Below are 17,076 nucleotides of genomic sequence, written 5' to 3'. Positions count from 1 at the left end.
CACTGGCTCATCCTGAACCATGCATCTAGGACTCGAAGACCCATGTAGCTAAATTTAGAAGACTGGTCATTAGGTGACAAATGATTTTTGTCCCGGCAGTTCCAGAAATCATATACCAAGGCACAAGGGGAGCATGATATGCATCATTGTAAGGGGTTCTGACACCGCAAAAAACCAGGGTCTTCCAAGCCCTTGGAAATTTGTTGTTTTTATATCTCTGAACCAATCGGAGCAGGCAGCTCTCACTACCCAGCAGCTCCTGGGCAGCCTAATTTGGCTGCCTAGCTCGGCTATCTGCTGTGAGCTAACGGGCCTAGCATGTTTATCTTCAGGAGAGGGGAAATGTCATTTGGAAGCACATCAAAGCCAGCCAGCTCCTCTACTGCCGGAGCCAGTCTCAGCAGGCTCCTAAAGCCAGTGGCGGAGACAGCCCTGGGCATGGAGTGTGTTAGCCAAACCAAGAGGCCCACCCCCATTTTTAGCCCCTAGGTGGGTTTTTCAATTTCCTGGTTCACACATGGGGCAGTTGAAACTGCTCAGAGAAAGGGCAAGAGATGGAGCTGTGTAAAGAGCCAGCAAGAAGGTCCAGACATCCTGCTTCCCAGCTCTGACCACAGAAAAGGATCTTCCCTCTGGAGCTATAAATGAGATCCAGAGCATCATAGGATGGAGACCCTAAAGGGATCTCAGTGATCACATAGCTTTACCTTGTCTGACTGGTTACCAGTAAAGGAAGTGAGGCCGAGAGAGTTGTAACTGATTCAAAACCACACAGGTGGCAGAACCAGATTTCAAATGCAGATCCTTCGATTTCAAACCCTCTGAGGGTTAGGGGACAAAAGTCATATGGTACAGTGGAAAGAGCACTGGCTTTGGAGTCAAGGGACTTGGGTGAAAATCCCCCTTCTGTCATTTATAACCTATGTGACCCTGGTCAAGTGAATTCATCTCTTTGAGCCTCAGTTTCCCTATTTGTAAAATGAGGGAGTTAGATTAAATGAGCTTCTAAGGTCCTTTATAGCTCTAATTCTATGATTCTAGTATATATATACATATATATATATATATGGTGGTTAATAAATATTTAATATGGGGCATGAACACATGTATGATCTGAGATCTGACTTGTTCTCAAGGGAGACTGATTTCCGTCTTTGCTTTGTGGAGTAGGAGAAGGTCCAGCAGCCTAGTTGCAAAGAGGTAGGCAGAGTTTAGGACCTCTTTGTCTTTGGGTGACCTTTCTTCTAGCAATGGACTAGAATTCTATCTAACACACATCAGATATTTATAGTCTAGGGAGACAATAGTGCGAGTATGTGTGTGTGTGTGTGTGTGTGTGTGTGTGTGTGTGTGTGTGTGTGTGTGTGTGTGTGTGTGTGTGTGGCAGAATCAGTGCCACTTTTCTTGATCTTTCTTATGGGGAGAGTAATACTTAACATTTATTTACCAGCTTAGATCCTTTCCACCAAAAGCTAAAGACCATCTTTGAACGAATAAGTCATATTGACTATTATAAATACCCAAAGTAACTACAAAGGACATAGGAAGGAAGCTACATCCAAAGACAGAATGGACAAATAGAAATATGTATAGGATTATTTTACTTTTATACATATTTGTGTCTAATGGCAGCCATGGGGAGGTGAGAGGGATGGAAGAACAAAAGAAATTTACATGATAACTTTATTATATTTTTAAAATGAATAGCAAGTTGTACATGTGCAATTTCATGTGTAGTCATTTTTTTATTATGCTCTTATGGACACACTTGTTTTATTCCACAAATTAAAAATAAAATAAATAAGAATTTTAAAAAATATTGTAAGATAAAAAAATTAAATAAAAAACACCATCCAGATCATCTGGAATATCTAGAAAGCTTCTTGACCAAAGTAAGTAGTAAACAGAAATTTGAGAAGTTCTAGGGATTAGAACAGGCCAGACAATACTTATAGAGTAAAGGAGCTCTTTAGCTGGGAGCCAGATTAGATCTCAGCTCACAAAGGAGATAAAGGATGATCTCAATTTGTAGAAGTTCATCTCTGTAGTTTGTGGCGTTGCAAGCACTGGAAGTCAAGGGCTATACTAACAGTTGATTCCTTACAAGTTTACATCCCCAAGCTCCTCTTGTAGCCATTCTAAAATTCACCCTTGTTTTTCTGTTACCTAATTTTAAGTTTTCCAACCATCTCCAAAGCAATTCTTTCTCTGCTGAATGGGATCTGCATAGCTAGGTAGACTGGACCTGGAGTCAGGAACACCTGAGTTCAGATTCAGCCTAAGACACTTACTATCTATGTGATCTGAGCAAATGGTTCAATCTTGTTTGCCTCAATTTCCTCATCTGTAAAAATGAATTAATACAACAGTGCCTGGGGCAGCTAGGTGGTGCAGTGGATAGAGCACCAGTGCAGGAGTCAGGAGGACCTGAGTTCAAATCTCACCTCAGATACTTGACACTCACTAGCTGTGTGACCTTAGGCAAGTCACAACTCCAATTACCTTATCCTGGGTCATCTCCAGTCATCCTGATGAATATCTGGTCACTGGATTCAGATGGCTCTGGAAGAGAAGTGAGGCTGGTGACCTCCACATCCCTCCCTCACTCAAAACAAAGTCAAGTGCAAGTCATGCCATTGTTTCTCTGATGGCATGGTCTTCTTTGTCAATGAAGGACAAATACACAACAGTGCCTATCTCCCAGGATTGTTGCAAGGATAAAATGAGAAAATATTTGTAAGTTGTTTAGATTAGTCCCTGGCAGGTAGTAGGCTCTGTATATCCATTCTCCTCCCCTCTGAAGCAGAATCAAAGCTATGGAGGTAAAAGGATTATTGATTTAGAGTTTGAAGGAGAATCCAAGGTCATGTATTCCAGCTCTCTCATTTTTCAGATAAGAAACCTGAAACCCAGAAAAACTAATTGATTTACCTATAGTAATACAGGTAGTATATGACAGAGGCAGTATTTGAACCCAGGTTCTCTTACTTCAGAGCAAATATTCTTTCCACTATACTGAATTGCCTCTTTTTTTAGAGTTTGAGGCAGTATTTAAAGGTCAGCATTCCTGAGTCTTCCTGACTCCAAATCTAGACTCTCTCCTCTATGTCTGAGCTGCTTCTCATAGAGCCAAAGGTTTCTAATTGGATAATTTAGGACAGAGTACCATAATTATATGTAGAGTGCTTTACAGTTTGTATAATTCTTTTCTCATACTAGTGATGTGAAGTGGATAATGTATGTGTTATTATCCCCATTTTATTGCTAGAGAGACTCAAATGTAAGAGAAAGTGAGTTCCTAATCAGTGGAAACGTTACATGAATCTGAATGAGCACCAGTTATCTAAAGGGGATTCCTGTTAGTGGGAGGCTGGGTTAAATGACTTTAAAGATCCCTCACAATTCTGGATCTTGATGCTATGGATGAAATGAACACCCTTATCTTAGGTCATAGGATCTATCTCATGGTAAGGAGGATGTAGACACTTAATGACGATGTTGGCTGCTGTTGTTATGGAGAAAGCAGGATTGTTTCTTCCAGCTACGGAAAGCCTAACTAGGCTAATAAGCCTCCACTCTGCTGACTCACCTGTTCCTATACTTGGACTGGAGACCATGTCTTTTGGAAAATTGAGGATGTTTAGCTGAAGATTAGTTAGTTGTCGTCCTTTGTGCTCGATGGGGACCAAAATGACATCGCTATGTCAGGGTCAGTGTACAGTGCGTCTGACTGTTTTGATCAGACCAATATGAGCTCAGAGGGCTCTACCACAGGTGAGGCACAAATAGTCCATATGAACATTTGGAGTGGAGATGTTTCTAAATTTGCATATCTCACATTTCTTTGAGCTATTGCAGTTCTGCTTTGCTCATAGAGGACTGCATCTTCTTTGATGCAGCCATGCCATGCTGGGTGATACTGGCCAGTATCTCCCATGTCTCACAATGGATTCCAAAAGTTCTTTAGAGAGACCTTGAGAGTGTCCTTGTATTGCTTTTTCTGATATTCTTGTGAGTGATTCTAAGCAGAAAAAACTTGATGCCCTGTTTTCAATCATCTGAAGGATGAGAATAATAATGCATCAATCATATGTGAAAGAGGAGCTAGATTGATTTCAGCTTGGCCCCTGAGGGCAAAACCAGGAACAAAGGGTGGAAGGTCCAAGGAGACATATTTCCATAGATTTAAGGAAAAAAATTCTTAGCAGTTACATCTGCCTAGGGAGGTTACTGACTTTTTTTTTTTCTTACCAGATAGGATGTCTTAGAGCAGACACTAAATAGCCACTTGTTGAGGGATGCTATTGAAGGAACCCTTGTTCAGGCACAGTTTGCCTGGATGACCCTTAAAATTGCCTTCAACTCTAAAAAACCTTGATTGCAAGACTATGCTTCAGTGACAAGGTTCTGAGACCCTAAGAAAGGTCTTGCCTAGGAAAAATCTGTCCTGCATTTACCATCTTGCACCCTTTTTAATGCCACTCCCAGCATTAGTCAACAACTATGGCTGTCTATTGTGGCACCCTTTCCTCCCCTCCCCCTTCCAACTCAACACAGGAACACACTCCTGACCCAACCAGGCACGAGGAGACTCTGGGGAGTGGCTTTTGCAGGAGATTAGAATGAGGTGGTAGGAAGGAATGTGAGTGGGAGTGGGGGGCGGAGGAGAGCCCCCTGAGCTCTAACCTCATTTGTGGGGTAAGGGTGGGAGGGGAGCAGTGAGGCTGGTACTGACTGGGACAGGGTGTTTCAACACCAAAGTCCCTCTCAAACTGGGTGGTAGAAGGATATGAATTAGGGCTGGGGGAGAGAGTGGAGCTGAAGAACCCTTTCACCTCCCCTTTCAATCAGACCAGAGAGTGGAAACAGGTGAGATAGGGGTTCTGGTCTGGGATCACCTCCTATCTGTCCATTTCCAGAGCTTGCCTGAGAGCTTTGATGATGATGATGATACTATAATAAAATAAATACCTTTATGTCTATATAGGATTTAAATACTCCTCCACCAACCTTCCCCAAACCTTCCCTTTTTGTGATTTCTATTTATAGTATAGCAGAGGTGGGACTTAGATTCTGACAGATCTGGGTTTAATTCTTCCTTATTAGCTGTGTAACCCTGGGCAAATTAAAATTCCCCTCTCTGATCTTCCGTTTACTCATCTGTAATGGGATAACGTAGTTATACCTCTTGGACGGATGGATAGGGAGAGAATTTGGAACTGAAAACAAAATGTTGTAATCAGAAGGCACACTGTGAGTTTAAAGTAGTGTTTTCTCAGCTATTCCTTTGCCCAAAAAGAGAAAAAAAGAGTCTGCTCATGAATCCCTCCACTCACACCTGTCGTGTGTATTCTGATTTCTTACACCATTCGTCTTTCACCCTTTCTTCACTGGTGACTTGAGTTCTCTGAATTCTATTCAGCCCTTAAAGTTCATCTCTGTCAAAGCTAGAGGTGCTATGGGTTGATGAGATTTCAGAACTATGGATTTAGAGCTAGGAGTGATCTTGGATGGTCTGTTCCTGGCTTACTCTGTGATCTGGGTCAACTCTCTTTATTTCATGTTGATTTAGGTTGATCTGTTAAGTAGAAAGAATTCTCTGCCCTGCTGTATCCAGTCCTTGAAGATGTTGAGCTACAGAGAGGCCTTTTAGTTAATGAAAAGGAAATTGGAGGGAAATAAGGCTTTGTTAGAAGGTGGCATTGAATGGCTGGACTTAGTAAGTTATTTCTCTGGCCTATAATTTCTTTCCTTAAATTTCCTTTTTTTGGGGTGTAATTGGAGGCAGTTAGGTGGGGCAGTGGATATAGCACTGACCCTGGAGTCAGAAGGACCTGAGTTCAAATCTAGCCTCAGATACTTACTAGCTGTGTCACCCTGGACAAGTCACTTAACCCAGATTGCCTCAATTTTTTTCTTTTGTTATTGATGACTTTAAAAAAAACATTATTTGCATTACTGAATATATTTCCCCTTTCTGCTTTACCCAGAAAACTAACTCTTATAATTAGGGATGAGCTGGTAGATGTTTAACAGCCAGCTCTCAAAAAAAATGTAAGCAGGAAGGTCTTTTAAATTTAATCTGCATTGTTAACTTTTTCTCCATCACTTTTTTTAAGTCTAGGAAATCAACAAAACAATAAATCTATCCCTGATTTTTAGTAGATTTCCAAGATGTAGATGCTTACACTGAAAATTTAACAAATAGATCCAGAGAGCCTACTGAGTCAGCTTTAGCACAATCCAGCTTAAAAGAAAAAAAGAGAAAAGAAAGAGATGGTGGGAAGCAGTTCAGCAAAACTAAAATCATCCACTGATCCTGAAGGGATATTCAGTGTTTCACAGCCATAGACTCCCACATCTGTGTAGGAAGAAGGAACGCTTTCACTGGAGGAGGAGTTAGGATTGTGAACTTGGAAGAGAACTTCTATTAAATGAGGATAGGGTGGAGAGGAAACACGTAGAGTCCAATGAATAAAGAGTCCACCATGAATAAAGACATAGTGAAGGAGAGGATGAGAGCTAGGTAGAGATAGACATAGCATTTATTAAATATTTATTAATGGCCTACTTATGATAAGTGGTAGGGATATAAATACAAGAAAGCAACAGAATTCCTGCCTGCAAGGAACTCAGATTCTAATGAAGGAAGACCATACACATAGGGGAACTGGAAAAAGAGGCAGCACAGTTTGAAAATGGTGGCCCAGAAATGAAGTGGATGCCTCCTTCTAAGAAGTTAAAGACAACGGAAAAGCTTACCTATCAGAGGCCACCATGGTTCTGGGAGCAGAGCCCCAGATTCTGCTGGGATGGAGGTGAGAAGGGTGAAGAGAAGGAGAATGATGTCTGATCACAGCCTCATGGTTTGGAAATTGTGGCCAGGCATCCTGATGGCTTAGCCTAAACCTGGCACTCAACTGTGACTTTTGGCTTTCCCATTTTAATTCTGTTTTTGTCCTTGAATCTGGGGAAAACTGTGAATTTCCTATTTATTTATTTTTTTTTGTAATCAAGGCCAGATCTGAAAATGGGTGGATAGAGCAACCCTTCCCCACCCAAGTTTCCATACATACATCAGTTCTAAAAAAAGGGGAGCTGCAGATCACAGCTGTGCTAACAATATCTTCCCTTATCTCTCTCGGAGCTTAGTCCTGCCTAGGTGTCTGGGTATCCCTGAGGACCAGGGATACAGCTGGGAAGTTGCTTATCATGCCCAGGGCAGGACCCGAGTGGCATGAATCAGAGTTGTAAAGAAAGCCAGGTTAACCAGATAAGGAGCCCTGGACAAAATAATTAGAATAGCATGGGGTAGGGGTGGGGGTTCGGAGGGCACAGGGAGAAAGGGACCGAGTGGAGGATATTCATCTTGGATGAGTTTCAAAACCTGACTTGAAAACCTCCTCTGAGAAGTTCCCTGAGTAATGTCCTTTCACAAATATATGTATATATATATATATATATATATATATAATATATATACACACATATAGACATATACACACATATATATAATGAACTTGACAATAATAAACATTTTTATATGCAAAGACATCTATCTATATTTCTGAAATTATGAATCTATTATGTGAAGCTACTTTAAAGTGCATATTGAACTTAACATGATAACATCAATACTCCATTTCTTATCAATGCCCCTTTTGAACTTCCTTTTTTTGTGGATATAAAATTATTTTCGTTGACATTCTTTCTTCCCTGCTTTATTTTTTAACTTTTTCATCTCTCTCTGTCTCCTTCCCTCCCTCCCTCATTTCTCTTTCTCTCTGTCCCTGTCTCCCTCCCTCCCCTAATCAAAACCCTCCCCATGGGAAGTGGATAGAGTATTGAATTGAGAGTCAGGAAAAACTGAGTTTGAATCCTGCTTCGGACACTCAGGAGCTTTGGGACCCTGGCCAAGTCGCTTAGTCCCTCTCTCAGTCCCAGTTTACTGATATGTAAAATAGGGAAAACAATAGTACCTATCTCAATGGGTTGTTATGAGGATCCAGTGAGATAATACGTGTGAAAGCGTTGTGCAGACCTCAAGGTATTATATAAGTGTTAACTATTATTGTTACAAATAAGTAGAGTTGAACAAAATAGATTTGTGTGTGTTGACTAGATCTCATTCTGTGTCTACACTATGTTACTTCTTCAAAAAGATTCCCCCCCCTCCCCCCCCCAAGGAAAGAAGTGGCCTTGGTGCTTTCAGAGGTTCTGCTAGCAGTGTCCAGGCTTTGACAGCTCGCACTGGGAAGCTGGGGAGGGGCCTTTGTCTGGGGCTGTGTTAAGTTCACAAAGGTCATTATTGGAGGGTTGGCTGTGCTGTCACGATTTTAGGTTATATTTTTTTGCTCAGCAGCTCCAGAAGATCCAGTGAAAGTGTGGAGTGAATAATAATAACAACTGTAGCAACAGCAGCTCGCATTTATTTAGGGTTTTAAGATCTGCAAAACATTTTATACCCATATTGTCCCATTTGATCCTCACAACAAGCCTGTCAAGGTTGGGGCTGTCATTAGCTCCATTTTACAGATGAGGAATTTGAGACTGAAAGGCTAGCGACTTGCTTAGGGTCACATGTGTAAGTAAATGTCCAAGGTAGGATTTGAATTCAGATTTTCTTGATTCTAGGTCCCACACTCTAACTACTATACTATCCAGCTGAGCGAAGAAATTACCTTCTGTATCTATACAGTAGTCTACACACACACACACACACACACACACACACACACACACACACACACACACACACACACACACACACACAGGACTTATTATACCAGTAAAAATCAAAGGGCATTTTTAAGTGCCTATTATGTGCTCGTGAAACAAAGACAAAAAAGAAACAGCTCCTGTCCTTACGGAACTTGCTAATTCTTATCTAGTACACAACTTCTCTATAACATATATATCTATACATATAACTACATATGTATAGATATATATAACTATATCTATAACTTATCTAGTACGTAAATTCCTAGAATATTAAATCTAGTAAAGGACACTAGAGATTGTACTTCCTCATCATCTCTCACATCTGTTCCTTTCTCTCCATTTCCACTGCCAACATCCTTTATAGCCACTCACTAATCCTTTTTTGGCGAAGAGGTCTTAGTGACTTCACTTTCTTCTTTCTCCGTTCCATCCCTCCTACAACTTCCAGAATAATCTTTTTCTGGGAGTGAGGCATAAATTTGGTCATGTCATTCCTAGTGAGTGGTTCCCTTTGCTTAGAACTGAAGGCCCTGAAGACTGGTACTAGCCAAGTTTTTTAGCTTTATTTCCTATGGGCTTCCATCATTTCTACCTTCTCAACTAGACCATAAACTCCTTGAGGATAGGATTTATTTAGTCTCCCTCTCCTCTAGAACAAACAAATAAACAGACAACCTAGTACCTGCTATCGAGTCTACATAAGTATACTGCAGTGTTTCTTGGACCATTGGCTAAATGAATGGAGAAGCCTTTTTCTCAGCTAGTGCTTGGGATTTGGAGGCATTTGGGTCAGTTTCCTAATTATAGTAGAATTGAAATGAATAGAAATAGAGAAGAATTGAAATTTAGAAATTGAAGAGATTCTAGAGATTAATAAAATCCTGTCACTTTACAGAAGAAAACTAGAGCCAGAAGCGTGATCAAAGCCATATGCTGGGACAAGAACCCTGGTGTCTTTCCTCCTGGTCCATTATATGCCTTTTTTGCCCTATATCTTGTACCAGAGGAAATACATGGGTTTAGAGTTGGAAAGTGGCTAAGTTTTTAGGGTAAATTGGTGTAGAGAATCCAGAGCTCTGGGTAAATAAGGATGTATAAAGGAGGCTGATAGTCCCAAATGTTTGATATGTACAGACCGTTTTCCAGTGTGGAAGATTAGGCTAGAGACAGAGGTGGGAGAACGGACATTGAGGAAGTTTCCTAGAAAAGGCCAGAACTTTTGGCTGTTGTCTAAGAGAGGGAAGGGAATGAGCATTTATATAGAACCTACTATGTGCCAGGCATTGCACAAATAGTATCTCATTTGATCCTCTCAGAACTGTTGTGCTATTATTAGGTGCTATTATTATCCCCATTTTACAGATGAGGAAACTGAGGCAAATAGAGTGTTAAATGACTTCTGCTAGTAAGTATCCAAGGCTAGATTTGAACTCAGGTCTTCCTGACTCCAGGTCTACTGCATTATCTACTGTGTCACCAGACAGGAGGAAAACTGGAGTTTTCTTTTCAAATCCACAGAAGCATCCCAGAAATATATCATCATAATCATGATGACAGGCATTTCTTTAGTCAGGGTTTACAAAGCACTTTTTTTGGGTACCCTGTCTCAAGCGTCCATCACAACCTTATCAGGTAACTGGAATGATTTCATAGGTGAGTGGCTTCTGCCTGGGGGACTTCTTTCTCTAGTAGGGTGTGGGTGGGGTACAATGGGGAGCAGGGAGAGGAGGAAAGACATACAAGGGAAGGGGCAGAGAGTAGCCCCTGAAGGCTTGTGCTGGTGGTTTCTCTGCTTGCTTATTGCTGCCACTAAGGCAGCATTTCCTTTTTGATAAAGATGTGTATATTCACCTGGCCTTTCTGTGTCCCATCCATCCTGAGGCTGTCAAGGATTTGTGCTCCCAGCCCTGGTTGGAGGGGAGGGGGGTCGGTGTTAAAGAGGAAAATTCAATCAAAGCATACACTTACCTACTACCTAGATGGCACTTAAAAAAAAAGGAACCAGCCTGTCCTCAAGAGATTTGGAGGATGGGGAGAGGATGCACCAAATTCACCAATACAAGATAGGGAGGAGGGAAGACAGAGAGAGGACAGCGGTCCAAAAGGCTCTAGGAAAAGTTGAAGGGGAGAAACCTGTGGGTGAGGGACTCCTAAGAGAAGGATTTCTGTAGAAAAAGATGAAGAGGGAGGCCTGAAGGATGACCGGAGTACCAAGTCAGGCAAACAGCACCAGGAAGGGAATCATTTTCAGAATGATACTTAGAAGAACAGCTTAGTGTTTACATAACGTTTTATGTTTGTCCAGGTCCTTTACATGTTTTAACATCTGATCTTCACAACAACCCTGTAAGATAGGTACTGTTATTATCCTCACTGTACAAATGAGGAAACCAAGGCAGGCAGGTTAAATGACTTGCCCAGGGTCACATAAGTGTCTGAGGCTGGATTTGAATTTATGGCCTACAGGCTCCATGTCCAGGACCATATCCACTAGGCAATCTACTTCTATGTTAGGAAACAGACAGTTGAAATACAAAGGGGAGTAATGTGGAGAAACTCTAGAACAAACCAGGAAGGGAAAGTAGGGTCATCATGTTTCTTCTGAGTGATGAAACCTTATGATGTCCATATTCTTCAGGCTACCCTTCCTCAGAACTCCTGAGTGGACAAGGGGGTTGTTACAGATGGGGAAGGAGAGGCTCCACTGGGGAGTTGACCTGGCCCAGGGACACTCAAAGTGAATCAGTGTCGAGGTCATTTACCTCCCCCAGTGGACTGTGTTCCTGCCTTCTGTGGATCAGCCCAGGGCCCCTACTTCTCTGCTAGCAGCAGCCCCCAAACCGGAAACTCCTCCCTAGTGTACTCAGCTGGTGTTTGACTGGGGAGCCCTGCCGTGGTATATATTGACAGTTTCTTCCTTTGGCTGAGATAACCCCAGGAGAAGACTATCTGCCCCAGGGAAAGGGCGGAGGGTGTTGCCTTTCAGCCCCAAATATATTGTAGACAATAGGAAAGGATAACTTAAACTGTACCCCCTCACCTCACCCACTGTTCTGATTCTTTCCCCCTTTCCTCTCCCTAGTTCTTCAGAGTCATCGGGTAAAGTTTTTGAAGAGTTTCTTTAAAATCTAAGGGTGACTCAGGAAGCCTGTGATCTCAGCTCCAGGAAGCCCTGGTTAACCTCTTCAGCACTGGCCAGTTATAGGCTGACACATACTGCTCTGTAGGTGACCTAATGGGTGAAACTTTCCTTCTTCTGAGTGTTTACCCAAATGGGCTGCTTTGAGAACCACATCCACAGCCAAAAGGAAGAAGAAAAGCTTTTTTTAGCTGCTTTGGTCTGAGGTGGGGCTGAAGTACTAAAGGGGAGGCAGAATAAGAGAGCAGCCATAGTAAGGTGGAAAGGACCCTGGACTTTAAGTCAAAGCAGCCAGATTCATTCAAATTTGACCTTGCTACTTAAAGCTATATGATGTTCTTCAGACATGTCTGACTCTTTATGACTCCTTTTGGGGTTTTCTTGGCAGAAAGTGGTTTGCCATTTCTTTCTCCAGATGAGAAAACTGAGGCAAACAGGGTTAAGTGATTTGCCCAGGGTCACACAGCTAGTAAGAGTCTGAAGCTAGATTTGAACTCAGGAAGATGAGTCTTCTGACTCCAGGCATGACACTCTATCCATTGTGTCACCTAGTTGCCTCTTAGGTAGCTCTATCTCTCACCTTTCCTCTCTGCAAAGTGAGGGTAGAGGGACAAAAGGTGAACCAGATGACCTTAACTAAAGGTCTCATCCAGGGCTAAATCTATGATCCTATGACCTCCATAGACCAATTTGGAGGCTTTTACAATAGTTGATGTCAGCTAGGTGGTGAAGTGGATAGAGCACTGGGCCTGGAGTCAGGAGGACCTGAATTCAAAACCAGCCTCAGACACATAGACACAAGCTGTGTGATCCTGGGCAATTCACTTAACTCTGTTTGCCTCAGTTTTCTCATCTTTAAAGTGAACTGGAGAAGGAAATGGCAAACTACTCTAGTATCTTTACCAAGAAAACCCCAAATGGGGTCACAAGGAGTTGGACATGATTGAAACAACTGGAGAACTAATACAATAGTCTAGGCAGGAGATGAGGAAGGTGAGGAAGGTGATGAACTAAAATGGTGTCTATGTCACTGAACCTCATTTTTCTCATCTGTAAATGAAGGGTCAAAACATTCTTTGTTATAAGGAATGGGGGAAGAGTTACAGTTATAGGAAGAAATTCAGGTAAGGTAAAAACAATAATTATAAATAAAAGTTATTTTAAAAAATGAAGGGGATAGAAGACATTTAAGGTCTTTTCCCCATTCTAAATTTAGAATTAAATTTCCTCACCTCATCAGCCAGTTGCCTTACACATCTCTGCTTTTTGGTCAGGAGGAAAAGAGTGTAAGTGGTTTTATGCATATCACCCCCACCCTTAGGAGAGCAACAGAAAACAAATGAATTAACAGATGCAAAGTGCTTGTAAGCAAAGCTCTGTATAAATCCCAGCTATATTATCATTATTACACTCTACTGAGGGTGTCACCTTATATAACGAACTATGAAAAGAGTGATAAACACAGGCCTTTGCTTCTCAAGGAGAGATGTTCTGGTTAGTGAGCCCTTTTGACTCTATTTCCCTCCTGTGGGAGGGTTTCCTAATGCCCCTTCCTGGAACATAACAAGCTGATACCATCCTGTCCAAATGTCCTTCCTTCCCTTGCCTCCAATGTGAGTATAAGAATACCTCAACCACTCCACCAAGATCCAAGTGTTATTTGACTCACCTTTAGGCCATTAGGCCAGAGGAACCTGCCTCAGAAGATGTGGGATTAGCTCTACCCCATCAGTGACCTCTGTTCCCACAGAAGGGTCTTGTAGTCCACTGGGAATGTAACCTCTCTTTAGGGGGAGCAGAAGAAAGCTGACTTCAGTGGGTTCTGTGTTTTTTTTTAATTAGGGTAGTGCTGGGCAGCTGTCACTCCTTTCTGATTAGACTTCCCAGTGTAATTTGCTGATGCCAGAGGCCAAGGTCAGTTCCCAAAGCCCGAAGAAGCCCAGCTGGCTCTCCTCACATCTACTTCTCATTTAGGAGTTGGTCTGCCCTGGGAAGTCAGTGAACAAGCTCCATGTATTTTCCCAGCAAAGGGTGCCTTTTCCCACATAAATTCCATTTTGGGACTGGCTCCTTGTCTGGACCCCTGCTCATGACCCTTAACTTGAGAAAACATAAATGTAGTTGAGTACCCAAATTAAGCTGGCTCTTTGAATGAACTAACTGATTGAGGGATCAAACAAATTTAAGAGCTATAGAGCTGTATCTATTGAAAAGCAAGGACAATGAAGTACATAAAGAGGTCGTCTCAGTGCCCCAAAGATTTGAGTTCATATCCTGCCTCTAACGTATACTGACTGCAACCCTGGGCAAATCACCGATTCTCAGAGCTTTAGATAACTCTCTAAGCCTGTATATAATATGTCGCAGAGAAGGAGCTGACCTGCAGTGGTAGAGGTACTTTCTTCATCTGGGAATTCCCTACATCAGTGAAATCACAACTCCAGTCTCGATCCCGATAATTACTCTCCTAAAATTGGATCCAAGTGTCTGTTTAAATACAGGAATAGACTTGGATATCGATGATTCATAGAGCCTCAGTATTGGGAAGGACCTCAGGGGCCATTCAATACACTCTGTGCCAGACTCCTCTATGGAGTGTACTTGGTAAGCAGTCATTCAAATTTGGCTGGAAGATCTTTGCTGAAAGGTAATCCTACTATCTCCAAAAACAGTCCATTACTCTTTGGGGCACCTCTAACTGCTAGGAAATTTGTCCCTTAAATCAAAATGAAATTTGCCTCTCGTAAGACTCACCCATTGCTCTTAATTCTACCTTCTGGGGACAAGCGGAATAAATTGATTCCCGTCAAGTACATGGAGAAAGCTATCTTGTTTCCCTATTCCTCTCTCTTCTAGGCTAAAATACCCTTGCTCTATCAAGATATACCTGGTACATAATAGGCATTTAATAAATGCTCGTTGACTGTTGGCTGACTGACATGACATTCTCCTTCTTCAAAAAAAGACTTCCAAGACCAGCCACGTTGGATATATTTGGTGTTACCTGTGTGCGTTTTGTTTTTCCCTAAGTAGAATGTAAGCTCTTAGAAAGCAGGTACTGCTTGATTTTGTCTCTGTTCCTCCAGTGTCTAGCATAGTGTCCAGTACTATGTTTTTATTGATTGATTTATTGGTGGAATGACAGAATACTCCAGGTATGGTCTGACCAGGGCAGTGTACCCAGAAACATGATCACCTTTTTCATTCTGGATAGTAATAGAGTATAAAATTGTATTTTTTTTTGGTCATGATTCATGTTGAGCTTATAATCCACTAAAACCTGTAAATCTTTTTTCTTATGGTCTATTGATTGTCTTGTCACCCCTTCCCTGTCTTGAACCTGTAAATTTGATTTTTGGAACCTATGTTCAATATTGTTGTTCAGCCCTTCTATCGTGTACTATCTCCCGAAGTCTGTCCAAGTTCATGTTCCTTGTTCCCATGATGCTCTCTGTCTCATCCTCTGTCATCCACTTTGCCTTTTGAATTCAATTTTTTCCAGTGAAAATTTTCTTGTCTTCTTATTATGTGGCCAAAGTATTTAAAATTCAGCTTCAGTATTTGACTATTCAGTGAATAATGTCTTTAAATATTGACTGGTTTGACCTCTTTGAAATCCAAGGGACTCTCAAAAATCTTTTCCAGCACCACAATGTTCCTATATACTAGGAAGCAGCATTCAGCTTTCCTTATAGTCCAACTCTCACAGCCATACATTGCTACTGGAAAAACCATAGCTTTGACCATAAGGACTTTTGTCAGCAGGGTGATGTCTTGGCTTTTTAGTATGCTGTTCAGATTTGTCATAGCTTTTCTTCCAAGGAGCAAGTGTTCTTTTTTTTTTTTTTTTAAGAGGTAATGGAGTTAAATGACTTGGGCCAGGTCATACAGCTAGTAAGTGTCTGAGGCTAGATCTGAACTCAGGTCCTCCTGATTTCAGGACCCATGCTCTATCCACCTAGCTGCCCCTGCTGTCTTTTAATTTAATGACTGCAGATGTCATCTTACAATGATCTCTGAGCCCAAGAGTATAAAATCTGACACTGCTTCCATTTCTTCTGCCTCTATTTGCCAAGAAGTGATGGAACCAATTGCCATAATCTTGGATTTTTTTAATGTTTAGCTTCAAACCAGCTTTTATGCTCTTCTCTTTCACTCTCATCAAGAAACTTCTTAATTTTTCTTCAGTTTCTGCCATCAGAGTGATATCATCTGCAAATCTGAGATTGTTGATATTTCTCCTGGCAACCTTAATTCTGGCTTTTGATTCATCCTGCTTGGCATTTTGTATGATATACTTTGCATGTAAGTTAAATAAATAAGGTGACAATATACCGTCTTGCTGTATTCCTTTTCCAATTTTAAACCAATTAGTCGTTCCATGCTCAGTTCTAACTGTTGCTTCTTGGCCAGCATACAGATTCCTCAGGAGACAAATAAGATGATCTGTTACTCCCTTCTATTTGAGAACTTGCCATATTTTGTTATGATCCACACAGAAAAAGGCTTTAGTGTTGTCGATAAAGCAGAAGGACATGTTTTTCTGGAACTCCCTTGGCTTTTCCATAATCCAGCAAATGTTGACAATTTGGTCTCTAGTTCCTCTGCCTCTTGGAAAACCACCTGCTCTTCTGGTAAATCTCAGTTCACATATTGCTGAAGCCTAGCTGCAGAATCTTAAGTACGACCTTGCTGGCATCTGAAATGAATGCAATTGTTTGGTGATTTGAACATTCCTTGTCACTGTCCTTCCTTAGAATTGGGATGTAAACTAATCTTTTCCAGTGGGCATTGCTGTTTTCCAAATTTGCTGACATATTGAGTGTAGTGCTTTAACAGCATCTCTTTTAGGATTTTAATTAGCTCAGCTGGAATCTCATCACTTCCACTAGCCTTATTGTTAGTAATGCTTCCTAGGGTCCACTTGGCTTCATTCTCCAGGATGTCTGGCTCTAGATCAGTAACCACAATATTGGATTCATCTTATCAGATTTAGTACCATGTTTAATCAAGAGTACTGAGATATTTTGGATCTTGACTGTGTAATGCGACATGTTAGCTTTCCCTCCCAGTTTCCTGTCATTTGCAAAATTAATAAGTCTGACTTTTAACCTTCACTGATGAAAATCTAAGAGAGTACAGGGTCATTTTTGGCCTCTTTTAGGATGCTTCTCTGTGTTTGTGAGGACTGGCCCATCCCTAGACCCTATCTG

This window comes from Notamacropus eugenii, chromosome 3 (assembly GCF_028372415.1).
Source record: "Notamacropus eugenii isolate mMacEug1 chromosome 3, mMacEug1.pri_v2, whole genome shotgun sequence".
NCBI classification, from domain to species: domain Eukaryota; kingdom Metazoa; phylum Chordata; class Mammalia; order Diprotodontia; family Macropodidae; genus Notamacropus; species Notamacropus eugenii.
Note: the sequence above shows the minus strand (reverse complement) of the source record.